General features: G+C 41.4%; 1 protein-coding gene across 9 annotated transcripts in view; it reads right to left on the bottom strand.

Moving 5' to 3' along the window:
- Positions 1–15,201, bottom strand: part of RAI2 (retinoic acid induced 2) — a 388,350-nt gene extending 373,149 nt beyond the window's left edge. For 7 of the 9 annotated variants that reach the window (XM_077889284.1, XM_077889277.1, XM_077889287.1 and 4 more), the window contains exons 1-4: positions 15,046–15,201; positions 10,933–11,001; positions 7,692–7,924; positions 6,750–6,823 (exon numbers count right to left, since the gene is read on the bottom strand). The gene's annotated coding sequence lies outside the window, so the exon portion shown is untranslated. The remainder of the gene's footprint in view (positions 1–6,749; positions 6,824–7,691; positions 7,925–10,932; positions 11,002–15,045) is intronic. The other 2 variants (XM_077889281.1, XM_077889280.1) reach the window with 1 other exon arrangement.
- Positions 15,202–15,712: the final 511 nt, after the last annotated feature.

Raw genomic sequence — 15,712 nt, 5'->3', positions numbered from 1 at the left:
TTAATATTGCCACATGAACTTTCTCTATCAAAATAATCACACGATTTCCCTCCTTATTCTGATAATGTGATGAATTAAACTGTTTGATTTTTAAATTTTAACCCAACTTTGCATTCCTGGGTGAAGCTGCATTTGGTCATGATATGTCATGCCCTATGAACATTCTTTTGATGCACTAGGCACACATTTCTTTTAGCAATATATAAAGGACTGGAAATGCAGGGTCATAAAGTATGGAAGTTGGTTTTAAGGAAAAAGTAAGGCTTTAGGTGTACTGTGTCAAGGCTTCAGGAGGAACTCTAGGGGTAAATGTCCAGCAGACAATTAAAAATGTGGGAGTGGAGTTTGGGTAGAAGCCAGAGGTGTGGATTTGTGAGTCACCAACATAAAGCTTATATTTGAAACCACTGGGATGGAATGCTCGGTGTGAGGGAGGATCAGGGAAGAGAGAAGAAGACTTCAGATCAACACTTGAGAAACACCTGTAGCTAGGAGACAGGATGACAAAGAGCCAGGAGAGAGAGGCATGACTTCAAATGGGTGGGATAAAAACAAACAATATCAAGTTTTCAACAGTATGGAGAAAAAAAGGGTAAGGAGCCCTTAGTTTGGGTGATCAAGAGGCCTCGATACTATTCTCTCCCTTGCTGTATCTACTGGTTGCTCTCCTGTTTACTTTTCATCTCTATAAAGTTCTTTGGTTACTTCTGGAGTCATGCCAATTTGCAGGACTGTTATCACCCTGGCAGCTGTGAAGAACATTCTCTACCATCCCACAGAAATACTCAGGACAGAGTACTTAATGAGCACTTACTAATTATAGGCCTATCAGTCAAAATTATGACCTCCAAAATAGCAGGCTTTCCAAAGTCAGCTGAAGGTGCATGTGTCACAGGACAAAGCAATTACACAAATGGAGAAAGAAGTTCTCTTCAAAAAAACTATTAACTTCACAGAATTGGGTAGCTGAGATTTCACGACTTGATATATTAAACTTTCCCTCATGCTAGCTCTCGCAACTTCCCATCATATTATTTAAGGCACCTTTCCAAAGGCTACCAGAAAAACATCCTGAGAAAAGAAAAAGGAGAAGAGGAGGACAGGTCAGCTGAGTTCTGTGGATAGAAATATTAGAGAAAGTTTGGGAAGACTTCAGTAGTTTGCCCCTATGCTCTCTGTGAGCAAAAAGTAAAGCAACATACACACTATATGTCATTAGGTTCACAGCAACATCCCTCAATATGCAGTGAATGTTATTCCACAAAATAAGGATTTATCATGTGTTTACTCTATTCCAAGCAAAAGAAAGAAATTAACCTTGCAATAAATATCAGCAACATAAAATGTTAAAAGGCAATGGAAAGGGAGAGCAGGGGTGCCTGGGTGGCTCAGTAGGTTAAGCATCCAACTCTTGGTTTTGGCTCAGGTCATGATCTCAGGGTCATGAGATCAAGCCCTGCATCAGGCTCCATACTCAGTGCACAATCTTCTTAAGACTCTCTCCCTCTCCCTTTGCCCCTCCCCGCCCCCACTCTTTCTCTTTCTTTTCCTCTCTCTAAAATCAATAAATAAATCTTAAAAACGAGTAAGAGGATAAAATAAGTGTTACAGAAAAATAATGGAGGGATCCCTGGGTGGCGCAGCGGATTACTGCCTGCCTTTGGCCCAGGGCACGATCCTGGAGACCTGGGATCGAATCCCACGTCAGGCTCCCGGTGCATGGAGCCTGCTTCTCCCTCTGCCTATGTCTCTGCCTCTCTCTCTCTCTCTCTCTGTGACTATCATAAATTAAAAAAAAAGAAAAACAATGGATAACTTCCAAACCAGAAGAAGAAAACAACAACAACAACAAAAAACAGGAACAACAATAAAGCAAAAAAATTAAACTCAAATATATCCATAATCTATGTTTTTAATCACTATCTTTAATAGATAAATCTGTTTATATTGGGTGGGGTGAAAACAAAAGCTAGAGATGGGCACACCTAAAACACAACAACATACATAAGCTAAAATAAAAGGAATGAGAAAAATATACTAGACAAATAACAAAAAAAATCTAACAAAATTAGTATCAGGTGAAACCAAATTTAAAGGGGAACACTTAAAGCAGGACCTTGCTTGATGACAAAAAAAAATCTACAAAGAAGCTATAATTTTGAATTTCCATACATTAATAACATAGTTTCAAAATATACAAAGCAACACTTTTATAAAATCTACCATTATAGAAGATTTTAGTTCATTTCTTTCAAAAAGTTATCAATAAAGTGAGCCAAAAATATATATATTAAGAATAGCAAAAATTTAATCATGTCAGAATCCAAGAAGGCTTTCTGATGAATCAGAAAACATGACATAAACTGAAATCACTGGAAATCACATGAAATCACTGGAAACTCCACATTTTGGGGTTCAGAAGCAAAACCAGCTTAAAACTCAATAAAATGAAGGACACCTGGGTGGCTCAGTGGTTGACCATCTGCCTTCAGCTCAGGACGTGATCCCGGGATCCAGGGATCGAGTCCTGTATCAGGCTCCCCTCAGGGAACCTGCTTATCCTTCTGCCTGTGTCTCTGCCTTTCTCTCTCTGTGTCTCTCATGAATAAATAAAATCTTTAAAAAAATAAAACTCAATAAAATGAGAAATGACCACTGATAGTTTTATTTTACAGTTTACTGCTTTTCTTTGCTTTACTTTTCTATCCAGTTGCAAACAGTCAAATCATTTCAACTGCCATCTTCTGTTTCTGTTATACTTTCACGGATATTAATTCACTTAATTCTCATAAGCCTGTGAGGTTGAAAAAGTATTATTCTTCTCTATGAAACTCAAGTAAATGAAGACTGCCTCCTGTCCATTACCAGAAAAAAAAAATTCTTTGGTGGTAGAAGTACCAAAGCTTGTTGAATTATCTGAATAGTATTCTGGATATCTGATAGCATCTTTGTAGCATCCATCCATATCCCTATCCCACCAGCATTGTTTTAAAGATGTGATTGATTAATTATTTATTTATGGCTGCGGGGTGGGGTTGGGGGGAGGAAAGAGAGAGAGAGAGAGAAATAGAGCGTAAGCCCGCACAAGAGCCTTAAGCAGACTCCATGCTGAGAGCTGAATTTTATTTTTTATTTTATTTTATTTTATTTTATTTTATTTTATTTTATTTTATTTTATTTTATTATTTTATTTTATTTTATTTTATTTTTGAGCGCTGAATCTAACACAGGGCTCAAACTCATGACCCTGAGATCATGACCTAGGCCAAAACCAAGAGTTGGTCTCTCACCAACTGCGCCACCCAGGTGCCCCACCAACCCACCAGCATTTTATTTTTTTTTAATTTATTATTTATTTACTTATTCACGAGAGACACAGAGAGAGGGAGGCAGAGACATAGAGGGAGAAGCAGGCTCCATGCAGGAAGCCCGATGCAGGACTCAATCCCAGGACTCCAGGATCACACCCTGAGCCAAAGGCAGACAGAGGCTCAACCGCTGAGCCACCCAGGCATCCCCCCACCAGCATTATAAAGCTAATTTTGCCACCAGGGTAGCAGGCTGAACGTGCTGGGAAATTAAGGCTCCCCCAACAGTCTTCAACCCAGAACTGAGAGGATTTGATATATAAATGCTTCAGCTTCCTCACCCTCAGGTGGGAAAACTCTGAGGCTCATTTTCAGCACCCCTCCCAGAGATCCCTAGTAGGCTTAAGCTCCAGTAGCACCCTATAATGGCTCTTTCCCTTGCCTATCACATTTCCCCACCCCTCTCCAGCACTTCCTTCCCCTCTCAAGTCAATGATTTACACTTGAATCCTTGTCTCAGGTCTATTTCTACAGGAACCCAAACTAAGACAATCTTTCATCCTAAATATATATATATACATATATATATATATATATATATAAATATAAATACATAAATATATATATGCTTTCCACAATTTCTGCTTTTTGTTTAATGTCAGAGATAACTGAGCCATTAACACTTGTTTCTGATCTCCTGAAACACAGAGAATTCACAATAAAATGCAGTGAGCACCCTAGTGTGCATAGCTGGGAACTAATGGCCTTATTTACAACAGAACATCACAAAGTAAGCGCCATACTGGGCTACTGTAGAGGGAGAAGGAAGAGTAGAACATTAAGGAATTTATTTTTTTAAGATTTATTTATTTATTCATTCATTCATTCATTCATTCATTCATTCATTCATTCATTCAGAGAGAGAGCGAGAGAGCGGGGCAGAGACACAGGCAGAGGAAGAAGCAGGCTCCATGCAGGAAGCCCCACATGGACTCAATCCCAGGTCTCCAGGATCACACCTGGGCTGCAGGCGGCGCTAAACCACTGCACCACCAGGGCTGCCCCATTAAGGAATTTATTAAAGATGTGAGGTCAGGGAGAGGTTAACAGTTCTTCATGCTATGGGTATCACAAATGATCTGCCTGTGTGTGTTCTAAAAAGCTGCACAGTCAACTCTCCAAAGGCTCCTTGAGATTGCAATGGGGGTTCACATGGCTCTGATCCCAAATAGGAACTGCTACATTCAATATCACTGCCACTGGTCTTTACCTGGAGGCCTTCCATGAAAGTGGAGACATTGTCTGGGCAAACCTGCCCGCTCTCTGTAAGATCAGAGAAAAGCCTGGCTCCAGACTGCCAATTTTATAGTTCATACCACTTCTGGAGTAAATTACTAAGGAACATTTCTTCTGCCCTTTATGCTTTACAAGAAGATTTGCAACCATTCATCCCTCATTCCTTACAATGGTTCTATGAGGAAATACAGGGAAAGCTAGGAGATTTGTGGATGAGTTACTTGGTTCAAATTACACTTTCTAGAGTCCTTCCAGCCTTCCTTGGACAGAAGAAAGTCTCTAAAGATCATGCCAAATCATCCTTTGAAGTGATAGGTAAGACAGTGAAAAATAGTTCAAAAAGATCTTTCATTTTCTGAAAGAATTTAAGATCTTGCTTCACCACTCTGCAGTTTAAATAGCTTTTTGAGATTTGGAGGTTATATTTACATTCCCCCTCCTGCTTTGTATCCATGTTTTAAAGGCCAAATCCATTCTAAGATAAATAAAGCTTTATCCCCAGGAAAAAGTGACTTTGAATTCTTTGCAATGCATGGCTTCTGCTTCTGGAACTATTGTTTTTCTTCTCCAGAGGGATAATGTTGTCCCCTTGTCTGAATAAATGAAGCACATATTAAAAACCATGGCAAAGAGGGGGAAAAAAGAAAATCAGAAGGAAACAATTGTTTAAAATAACAACCAGAAGAGAATTCCCCTTGTTCATTCTTGTCCTTGTTCCAGAAAGCGGCTAGTGCAAGCAGAAAGGGCAAAGTGTTCTTGCTCAGTTATGATCAGGACGGAGAGGCTCAGCAGAGTCAGATGCCGGTTATGCTTAGCATCACAAACCTTTCCTTCTTATCTTTTATTGTTTTCAAACTTCACATTCATATTTGGAAGTCCAGAACTGTCTCATCTTGGCTAGAGATGGGAGAGGAACTGTAGATCAATGGTTTTCAAGGGGCAAATTCCTTCTTAAGCAAAATAATCTTATTTGAATCTTCAACATAAAAAGCGGCTTTAAAAGTGGCATTTTGTCTAAATTTATTTTATAAGTTCTAAGTCAGATAAGGAGCACTCAAGGCTTATCAAAAAAAAAGGAAATGAAAAAACGGAAAGAAAAAAAACTAAAAACCTACAACTCTATGTAATATGATACTGACATAATGAAAGCTATTAAAAGTTTCCTTTTGCAGGACAATGACATTTAATTGAGTGTCATACACATGAGTTGAAAAGGTTTTACATGAGCACCAATCCATAGGCCTGAATTATGGAAACAAAACAAAAACACTTGACAAAGCTGTAACCTTGCAAAATAATGATACATCTTTAAGAATGTGACTCCAATAAACAAATTAAAATGCCACAAAGAAAAGCTGGGTACTGGATGCTGTGGCAAGCCACCCAGAACCCCCTTCAAGACACATCCATCCCCCCAATGCTGTGAGTGCTATGTTCTCCTCCACTTAACCCTCAACCCCTCCACACGCCCCTACCTCCCCATCCCCAGGGTAGCTCACATCCAATGACTGGTGGGTGAGGAGGCATAAAGCCCGGGCCCCCTTGCCTCAAGGAGAACCAGGAAGGGCCAGCCCAGCTGCTGAGCTCCCTTGATTCCGCCGAGGCCTGGGTTAGTACCACATCACAGCTCAGCTCCTCCCCCTGCTGAATCCCGCTGCCTTCCCCAGCAAGAGCATTCCACCATGAACTTCTGCACATAAACAGCTGTTTTAGGGTCTCAGGCGAAAGCGCAACCAATGTCCATAGAGCCTCCACGGGGATCCAATAAGCACTCCCACTTTGCTCTATTTACTTTAACTGTCTCTCCACATATACATATTTATAACATGTACATACATATTTCCCCTAATTTTTATTTTGAAAATTGTCAAGCCAACCGAAAGAATACCACAAACACTCATATACTCTCCCTGGGATTCAACAATTCTTAGCATTTTATCTTTCCATATCTATGTTTTCTTTTGCTATACCCTGTGAAAGGATTATTGAAGACATCATACCCCTTGTCTCCTAAATACTCCTGCGTGCATCTCCCCCCAAAAAAGCACAATCTACACCACCACAATATTATCATCACACCTGAGAAAATCAACAATTCCATTAATCACAGGCTTAAAATATTTTTAATGCTGTTTTTAACGATACCTTAATGGCACATTCGTGAAACCCATGAAGTTTCTTATAATGAAGTTTGAAAAAACACTTTTCTAGAGTAATACCTAGGAAGAACAGGTAGGGAAAAAAACAGATCAGTCTTCAATTTCATCCGTGACCCGGTTAGTATAGAAAGGGTGACTAACAAAGCTTGACTCCCACTGCCCCCAACAGATTTAGTGTTCTATAGCCTTGTGTGTCAGATCCATCACACAGTAGAATACCTACCTGCATAACAGGTACGCGCTAAGGTCTATGAATTGGTTAATATCTTTTAATAAGTGACAAGCTGGCAAGTGTGCCTATGTGAACACTTCTGTTCTCAAACCCACAGTCTGTAAATTTGGTAACGGCTTTTTTTATTAGGCTGGTATTCTTAGGCAGATCAAAAGGGTGTTTAAGCAATAATTACCCTAGGAACCCAGTAAGTACAAGTACAGAATACTGCACTACCAGGCACCACAAAAACATATCAAGGTGTTATACTGTCCTTAAATAAACATCAATCATCATTTAAGTAAATCAACAATTAGGTTGAAAACACAAGTGCTAAGAGAGAAAAGTGATATCCACTAAAATGTACATTTTATTTCAGGAACATCACTTCTGAAAAAGTGACTTACTTGGAAACTCACTTAAGTGGTGCCATTAAAAACTTGGAAGTATCAACATTCTTAGGAAATGGAATATATTAGCAATACAATTGTACAAGTGCCTCCTTAGGCTGGGCTTGGATAGTCTGGTTGTCAGAGGTCTCAGTTAGGCAGGGCCCTTATCTGGTCATTTGGGGATAAGGAAAATATATTGGACCATAAGTATGAATATGTATGTTTCTCTCTCTCTCCCTCTCTCTCCTCCTCCCTCCCACCCCCCCAACACACACTCCACTCTTCCTGTGTTTGAGAAGGGAAAAAAAAAAAAAAAGAAACCTACCATCGCCTATACCTTGAAGGCTGGTGGCTGGCATTTCCTTTAAACAGACATCTGAAATAGCTTCTGTTTAAAATAACAACAAGGGGGATCCCTGGGTGGCGCAGCGGTTTGGCGCCTGCCTTTGGCCCAGGGCGCGATCCTGGAGACTCGGGATCGAATCCCACGTCGGGCTCCCTGCATGGAGCCTGCTTCTCCCTCTGCCTGTGTCTCTGCCTCTCTCTCTCTCTCTGTGACTATTATGAATAAATAAATAAAATCTTAAAAAAATAAATAAATAAAATAAAATAAAATAAAATAAAATAAAATAAAATAACAACAAGGATTTCAAAGATTAAAAAGCAAGTATTTCAAGGGTCAGATGATGGGTGGAATGTAAAAAGTTTACTCCACTAAATACAACCCACTATGGTCCAATCCTGCTTCCTAAGCCTGATCTGGATGCCAAAGGCCAGCTAAAGGAGTCACTTGTGGCTCTGCGTAAAGGAAAGCTTGTGTTCTCCTTGTTCATTCCCTTCCCCCCATCCCCCAAATCTCTCTAAATTACAGGGCAAGGGAAAACCAGTCACCCTACACTTGTCAACACAGTGCACTAAGCGAGCCAGTGGCTTTCAAATATTTTTGAATTGTGACCCAAATAAGAAATGCATTTTACATGGCAGTCCAGCAGTTCCTAGACAGTAGGAATACAAAACTAAGACATTTTCCAAAATCATACTGTCCTCTGATGATTTCTATTCATTCTATTTCTTAGAAATGCTAGTCCCGGGATCCCTGGGTGGCGCAGTGGTTTAGCGCCTGCCTTTGGCCCAGGGCGCGATCCTGGAGACCCGGGATCGAGTCCCACGTCAGGCTCCCGGTGCATGGAGCCTGCTTCTCCCTCTGCCTGTGTCTCTGCCTCTCTCTCTCTCTCTCTCTCTCTCTCTCTCTCTGTGACTATCATAAATAAAAAAAAATTAAAAAAAAAAAAAAGAAATGCTAGTCCCAACTCATTAAACTGATTTTATCACTCACTGACAGGAAATGCCCTGTAGTGTGAAAGATATGCCAGAAGGCCAAGACCAAAACTGTATTTTTGTGCTAGACCGGATTCATAGAAGATCTTTGGCTATGGCTTTATTTCGAGCTTGCTAAAATCCCACAGTTTAACCATACATTCACATTGTAAATAATTCAAACAATAATGCCTCTCCATGCCTATTCCTATTCACTGCCCAGGATAGGCACAGTAAATAACCAGACAAGTATCTTCCATCTTTTGTGATGCATTCACATATGACACATAACCCACCCATGCTTTTTAATAATGTAAATGGAATTGTATAACATTTACTGTTCTGTAACTCACTGAACTTAAGAGATAAGTCTTTTTGAGTCAGGACATGATTTTCAAATCAGTTTATCTAGATTGACTACATTCTTTTTGTCAATAGTACTTTGTTGAGGTATAATTTATACAGTGAATGCACATAACTTAAGTACAGCTTGAGGACTTTTTACATATGTATATCCCCATGTGACCACCATCCAAATCAATATAAACATTTCCATTATCCCAGAAAGGCTCTCTCATGCCCCTTCCAGTCAATACCAACCCCACAGAGGTATCCATTACTCTGCCTTCCAACACTACACATTAGTTTTGCCTGTTAAACTTCATATTCATGGAATCATAGAGTAGCAATTCTTCTGTGTCTGGATTCTTTCATGCAACCTAATATTTGTGAGGTTCATTTCTGTTTTTGCAGGTATTAGTTTTGTGGGGGGGTTTTGTTGTGAAGTGGTATTCCCAATCACAATTTGGGATGTTTTCAGTTTGGGGCTCTTGTGAATGAAGCTACTATGAACATTCTTTTAGAAATCTTTCTGTGGGCATATGCACTAATTTCTCCTGGGAATATAGTTACAATTTCTAGGTCATAGGTGGTGTGTAGCTTTATTAGAGACTCCAAACATTTTTGCCACAGTGATTATGCCATTTTACATTCCCACCAGCAGTGTAGACCTACCAGTTGTCCAATCCTCATCAGCACTTTGCATTGTCAGTCTTTACAGTGTTAGCCATTCTGGTGGGTGTACGCTGGTACCTTGTTACAATTTTAATTTGCATTTTCCTGACAACCAACGATGTTGAGCACTTTTTCATGTGCCATTCCAATATTTTCTTTTATGAAATACCTATTTGAGAATTTCCCCCAATTTTTTAATTGGGTTGTACATCTTTTTGTGATTGGTTTATAAACATTTTTGAATATATAATGGATACAAGTCCCCTATCAGACCAATGTATAGTGATTATTTTCAGTCTCTCGTTTGCCTTTCATTTTAGTGTCCGCTACATTCTTTGCAATGGATGCTTCTTTTCCCAATATAGTTGTAATTTCTTAATGTTACCAGTTCTCTGTTAATGAATATTTGTACTCATGGGTAAAAATCTGTGCTTCTGTGGAAAACCAGACATTGTTTGGAGTACATCATTCTTGGTTACCTGGTTCTGATTTTCCATTCTGTAAGCTATATATAACTGATAGCAATGGAAAATAAATCTTAGCTATAGACACACAAATAAATTCTACAGTGGAGATTCAATTAATTGCCTTCTCCAACTGTGGGAGAAGCCAGTTTTGCCTTGGTTTGCACTAATCTAATAAAAATGTATTGTTTGGTTATCCTTTGAAATGGTCCTAACATCACTGGTTCCCTAATTAGTAATGAGTTAAATAAAATCTCTAACGTATGTTCATTTTATATCTACATGAGAGCCATAATTTTAGTTTTAAAAGATATTCTTTAAAAAATTGTTTCCAATGTTTTATCCTATTACAGAGAATGCTGCAACCCTCTTGTACATTTATCTGTGTGTAGAAGTCTCTCTCAAAACTAAGAAGTCCTCATGCTCTCATGTTCCAAACTGAACCAACTTTGAGGAGTGGATTTAACAAGTTCAACTCCATGAAGGCATAGAGCATGAATATACAGAACTTAGATTGTTACAGGAGAAAAGGTCAAATTAGGCTCAAGCTAAAGAAATCAAACTAATGATGAAATTTCAGGCAGGTTAAGGCAGAGTGAATGAGGAATGCTTGTTTACTGGGCACCTACCACTCCCAAACCATTGAGTTAGGCACTGCAGACAGGAAGGTCAGGCTAGAGGGGGAGACAAATACTTGAGCAATTGAGTAATGTGAAGACAGACTCTATGTGCTCTAATACTCCAACTGGAGGAAAGGGAATCTAGTCTTACCTCTAGTCCTCAGGTTATGGTTTCTGAAAGCTTTCAGAGTACCTGGAAATGCTTTCATATGTAAACAGTCTTTTACATTTGAAAAAGAAAAAGAAAAAAAATTGTCATTTGAGTTTTATTATTGAAATATAACTGACAATGTTATATTAGTTTCAGGTGTACAACATATTGATTCAACAATTCTATACATTGTCAATGCCCACAATAAATGCAGTTACCATCTGTCACCCATACAATGTTATTATAATACCACTGACTATATTCCATAGGCTATACTTTTCATTCCTATGACATTTATTTTATAACTGGAAGTTTATATCTCTTAACCCCCTTCACCTGTTTTACCTATACACACACACACACACACACACACACACACACACACTTCCCTTCTAGCTGGTGGTTACCAGTTCTCTGTATTTAAGAGTCTGTTTTTAGTCTGTTTAGTTGTTTGTTAATTCACTTTTTTAGATTCCACATATAAGTGGGATCATATGGTATTTGTCATTGTCTTATTTCACTTAGCATAATACTCTCTAGGTTCATCCATGTTGTCAGAAATAGCAAAATCACATCCATTTTTATAGCTAAGTAACATCCCACTGTATATGTAACACATCTTCATTATCATCAACTGATGGACGCTTGAGTTGCTTCCATGTCTTGAATATTGTAAACAATGCTGCGATAAACATAGGCATGCATGTATCTTTTCAAATTAGTGTTTTAATTTTCTTTGGGTAGATACCCAGTAATGGAATTACTGAATCATATGGTAGTTCTGTTCTTAATTTTTTGAGTCACATCCATACTGTTTTCCACAGTGGTTGCACCAATTTGCATTCCCATCAAAATGCATGAGTGTTCCTTTTTCTTCACACCCTCATCAGCACTTATTTCTTGTCTTTTTGGTGATAGCCATTCTGACAGGTGTGAGGTGATATCTCATTGTGGTTTGGATTTGCATTTCTCTGATGATTAGTGATGTTGAGCACCTTTTCCTGTGTTAAGAAATTAAGTCTCAATTATCACTCTTTTCATGTAGGAACATCCATTCTAACAACCCATTGTGATAACAAAGATTTTCAGTTTTATTGCTAAGAACTACCTGAACTAGTCATTAAACTGCTCGTGGGTGGATATGGGAGTGGCACAATGACTTTCCCCATTTCTACTGGCACCTTCCTCCTGGGCAGTGAGAGGATTAAATGCATGAATACATGTTGTACTATATCAGGGGTCGGATAAGAAAGGAGGAATAAAGGGTATTAGAATAGGAATTAGTAGTTTACAGGACTATTAAGCGAGGTAGGAAAGACAGGGTCAAAGGAGGTGTTACCAAAGATCAAGAAAGCAAACACTGTAGACCTCAGCTTGAAGCATCACAGAAAATTCTTGAAAGATTACTGGATAGCTGCTGAAGAGTCTCTGAAAATCCCTTCACATGCAGCAGTGAAGCATGTGATCCTCATCAATTCTTAACTTCTGTAAATCTCACATCCGCCCATGTGTCCTTGTGGCACAAAACAGCTCTCCTTTTCTTCTGCCTTCAAATTTCATGCAAGTTCCTCTCATCAACAACTCTAAACTGGTAACCATATTGAGACAGGGATGATGGGAAATGTGGCTCTCAGCTTCTCTTTTGTAAAGCAGAAATTTAAGAAGTGGGAGGTGATGATGCTGAATTGAGACCTGGCACACAGCCAGAGCTCACTAAATTGTGACCATAATCACCACCGTCCATGAAGCAGCAGGGGCACTGGGCAAGAGCTTAACTTCACAGTGTCTGGAGTACTATTTTTCTCTTATGTTATCTGTCCATTGTTCAGCCTCCCCTTTCCCCTACTTCACTGTGCAGGGACCAAACAACAACTCGATGCTCACAATCCTAAAAGTCAAATGCTGAATAAGTCAGTAGTTTGGAAAAAACATACAAAAAGATTTAAAGGTTTGTGTTAACAACCCTAGTATAAAAGTGAGCCTTGAGGTCTAGTCCTGGCTTTGGTGCTAACAGGTCTAGGACTTGGGGCAAACTGCTGAACCTTCTAGTAACTGTTCTATTGAAAAATTCAAGAGGCTGCGATGCTTTGAGAAAAGCACATCATTCCCAAGAGTGCGTAACCACTGACTCATCAAGGGAACACTAGACAAACCCAAATTGAGGTACATGCTACAAAATGTCTGACTAGTACTCTTCAAAAGTGTCAAGGTCAAGAAGAACAAGGAAAGAGTAAGAACTGCCATAGACTGGAGATTAGGAGATGTGAGAATTAAATGCAATATAGGATCTTAGATTGAATCCTGGAAGTGAGAAAGAGCTTTCTTTAGTGGAAAACCTGACAAACTACAAATAAAGCCTGGAGTTAATAGTATTGTACCACGTTAATTTCTGAATTTTGATAATCGTACCATGATTATGAGAGCTGTTAACATTAGGAGAAGCTGGGTCAAGGGTGCATAGGAACTCTCTGTACTATTTTTACAACTCTTTTATAAGTCCAAAATTCTCCCTCCCAAAATGTTAAAATATAAAACTGCTGCTCAATGTCCACAATAACCAAACTGTGGAAGGAGCTTCAGTGTCCATCAAAAGATGAATGAATAAAGATGATGTGGTCTATGCATACAATGGAATATTCCTCAGCCATTAGAAATGACAAATACCCACCATTTCCTTCCACGTGGATGGACCTGGAGGGTATTATGCTGAGTGAAATAAGTCAGTCGGAAAAGGACAAACATTATATGGTCTCATTCATTTGGGGAATATAGAAATTAGTGAAAGGGAATAAAGGGAAAGGAGAGAGGATGAGTGAAAGTATCAGTGAGGGTGACAAAACATGAGAGACGCCTAACTGGGAAATGAACAAGGGGTAGTGGAAGGGGAGGTGGGCGGAGGGTTGGGGTGACTGGGTGAGGGGCACTCACTGGGGGCACTTGGCGGGATGAGCACTGGGTGTTATGCTAAATGTTGGCAAATTGAACTCCAATAAAAAATTTTTAAAAATAAATGAATAAATAAATAAATAAATAAAACTGTGCTGCTTAAACAGTATCAAATTTTAATTCATTTTCATTGGGCCCTGCAAATTATGTAGCCAGTCCTACATGGAAGTCTACTGGAGAACTGGATAAAATCCTTCCTGTGACAAAAAATAAGGAAGCGGCAGCACAATTAATTGCACGAGCTTGAAGGGAACCTAGAGCACAGATGGGAGCTTCTCCGTCCCAAAGGAGGTTCGGAACCCCTTGTGGATAGGAACAGGACAGGGGTAAGAAAGGCCCTAGGCCAATGATGAGACAAATTGATACCTCAGCCGCTGATGGTTAAGAAAAATGACAAGAACTAGGTCCTGCACCCTCTGCTCAGCCTTGGCGCTGTAGAGGACCACTAGAACCGAGACTCCACTCCGGATTAAAGGATGCACCTGGGGGATCCCTGGGTGGCTCAGCGGTTTAGCGCCTGCCTTTGGCCCAGGGCGCGATCCTGGAGTCCTGGGATCGAGTCCCACGTCAGGCTCCCGGCATGGAGCCTGCTTCTCCCTCCTCCTGTGTCTCTGCCTCTCTCTCTCTCTCTCTCTCTCTCTGATAAATAAATCCTAAAAAAAAAAAAAAATAAATAAAGGATGCACCTGCCCGCCCATCGCTAGTCCCTGGGCCCTATGGCCATTCGCGTCCTGGGCTCTTCACCTGCATTCTTGGGAACTCAAAAGCCTTGAATGACCAAGGCGCAGTTTCTACTCCCGGCGCCTGAAGGCTCGAAGCACAAATTAAGACTGGCCTCACCAAGGTGGTGACACACAGGTCCCCGATTTCGCTCCCCCTCCCCGGGACCAACGATCCCGGAAGCACCCCCGGCGCCGCACACAGCAAGACAGGGCGCCTCAGAGGTGAGCGCGTGACCAGGGCCAGCACAGCGCCCCAGGGAGAGCCCCCGGGGCCCAGGGAACCCGGGCGACGCGCAGCGCCCCAGCATGTGCGCAGCCCCGCGGGGGCCCCTACTGCGGTGTGGGCCCCGCGGGGGCTGCAGGGGAGCCGGCGTCCGCCTGAGAAGGGCCGGGGCCGCAGCAAGAGGCGCGGGGGCTGCCACGCCGGGCTCGGAGTTTCGCTCACCTGCAGAACCACCGAACCTGGCAGGGTGACGTCCGCCAGCACCGATCGGGACCCGGCCCGCCCGGGCCTCCGCCGGGGGTCACAGTCGCCCCCGCGGCGGGGAGAACGTCCCCGGACCGACCGCCGCGGGAGGAGCCGGCGGGAGCCGCTCGCAGCCTGCGCGTGCGCGTGCGCTGCTCCCCGGCCGCGGAGCTCCGGGTCCCCGCGCCTCTCGCAGCCCGGCCGCTGCCCCCCGCCCCCCAAAGCCTGTGTGAGACCCCGAGACTCCTAAGCTGGGAGATGAACAAGGGGAAGGGCGGCGGGCGCGGGGACGGGGGACGGGCACTGCGGGGGGCACTGGACGGGAGGAGCCCTCCGTGTGATACTAGATGTTGGCAAAGCAAACTCCAATAAAAAAAAAAAAAATCAATACAAAAATATACAAAAAAAAAAAAAAAAAGAAAAGAAAAGAAAAGAAAGCCTGTTTGAAAACCTGGGAGCCGGGGCGCCTGGGTGGCTCAGCGTTTGGGCGCCTGCCTTCGGCTCAGGGCGTGATCCCGGGATCCAGGATCGAGTCCCGCACCGGGCACCCCGCGGGGAGCCTACTTCTCCCTCTGCCTGTGTCTCTGCCTCTCTCTCTCTGTGTGTCTCATGAATAAATAAATAAATCTAAAAAAATAATAATAAT

This window comes from Canis aureus, chromosome X, assembly GCF_053574225.1.
Source record: "Canis aureus isolate CA01 chromosome X, VMU_Caureus_v.1.0, whole genome shotgun sequence".
NCBI lineage: Eukaryota > Metazoa > Chordata > Mammalia > Carnivora > Canidae > Canis > Canis aureus.
Note: the sequence above shows the minus strand (reverse complement) of the source record. Positions and strands in the feature narration are given on the sequence as shown.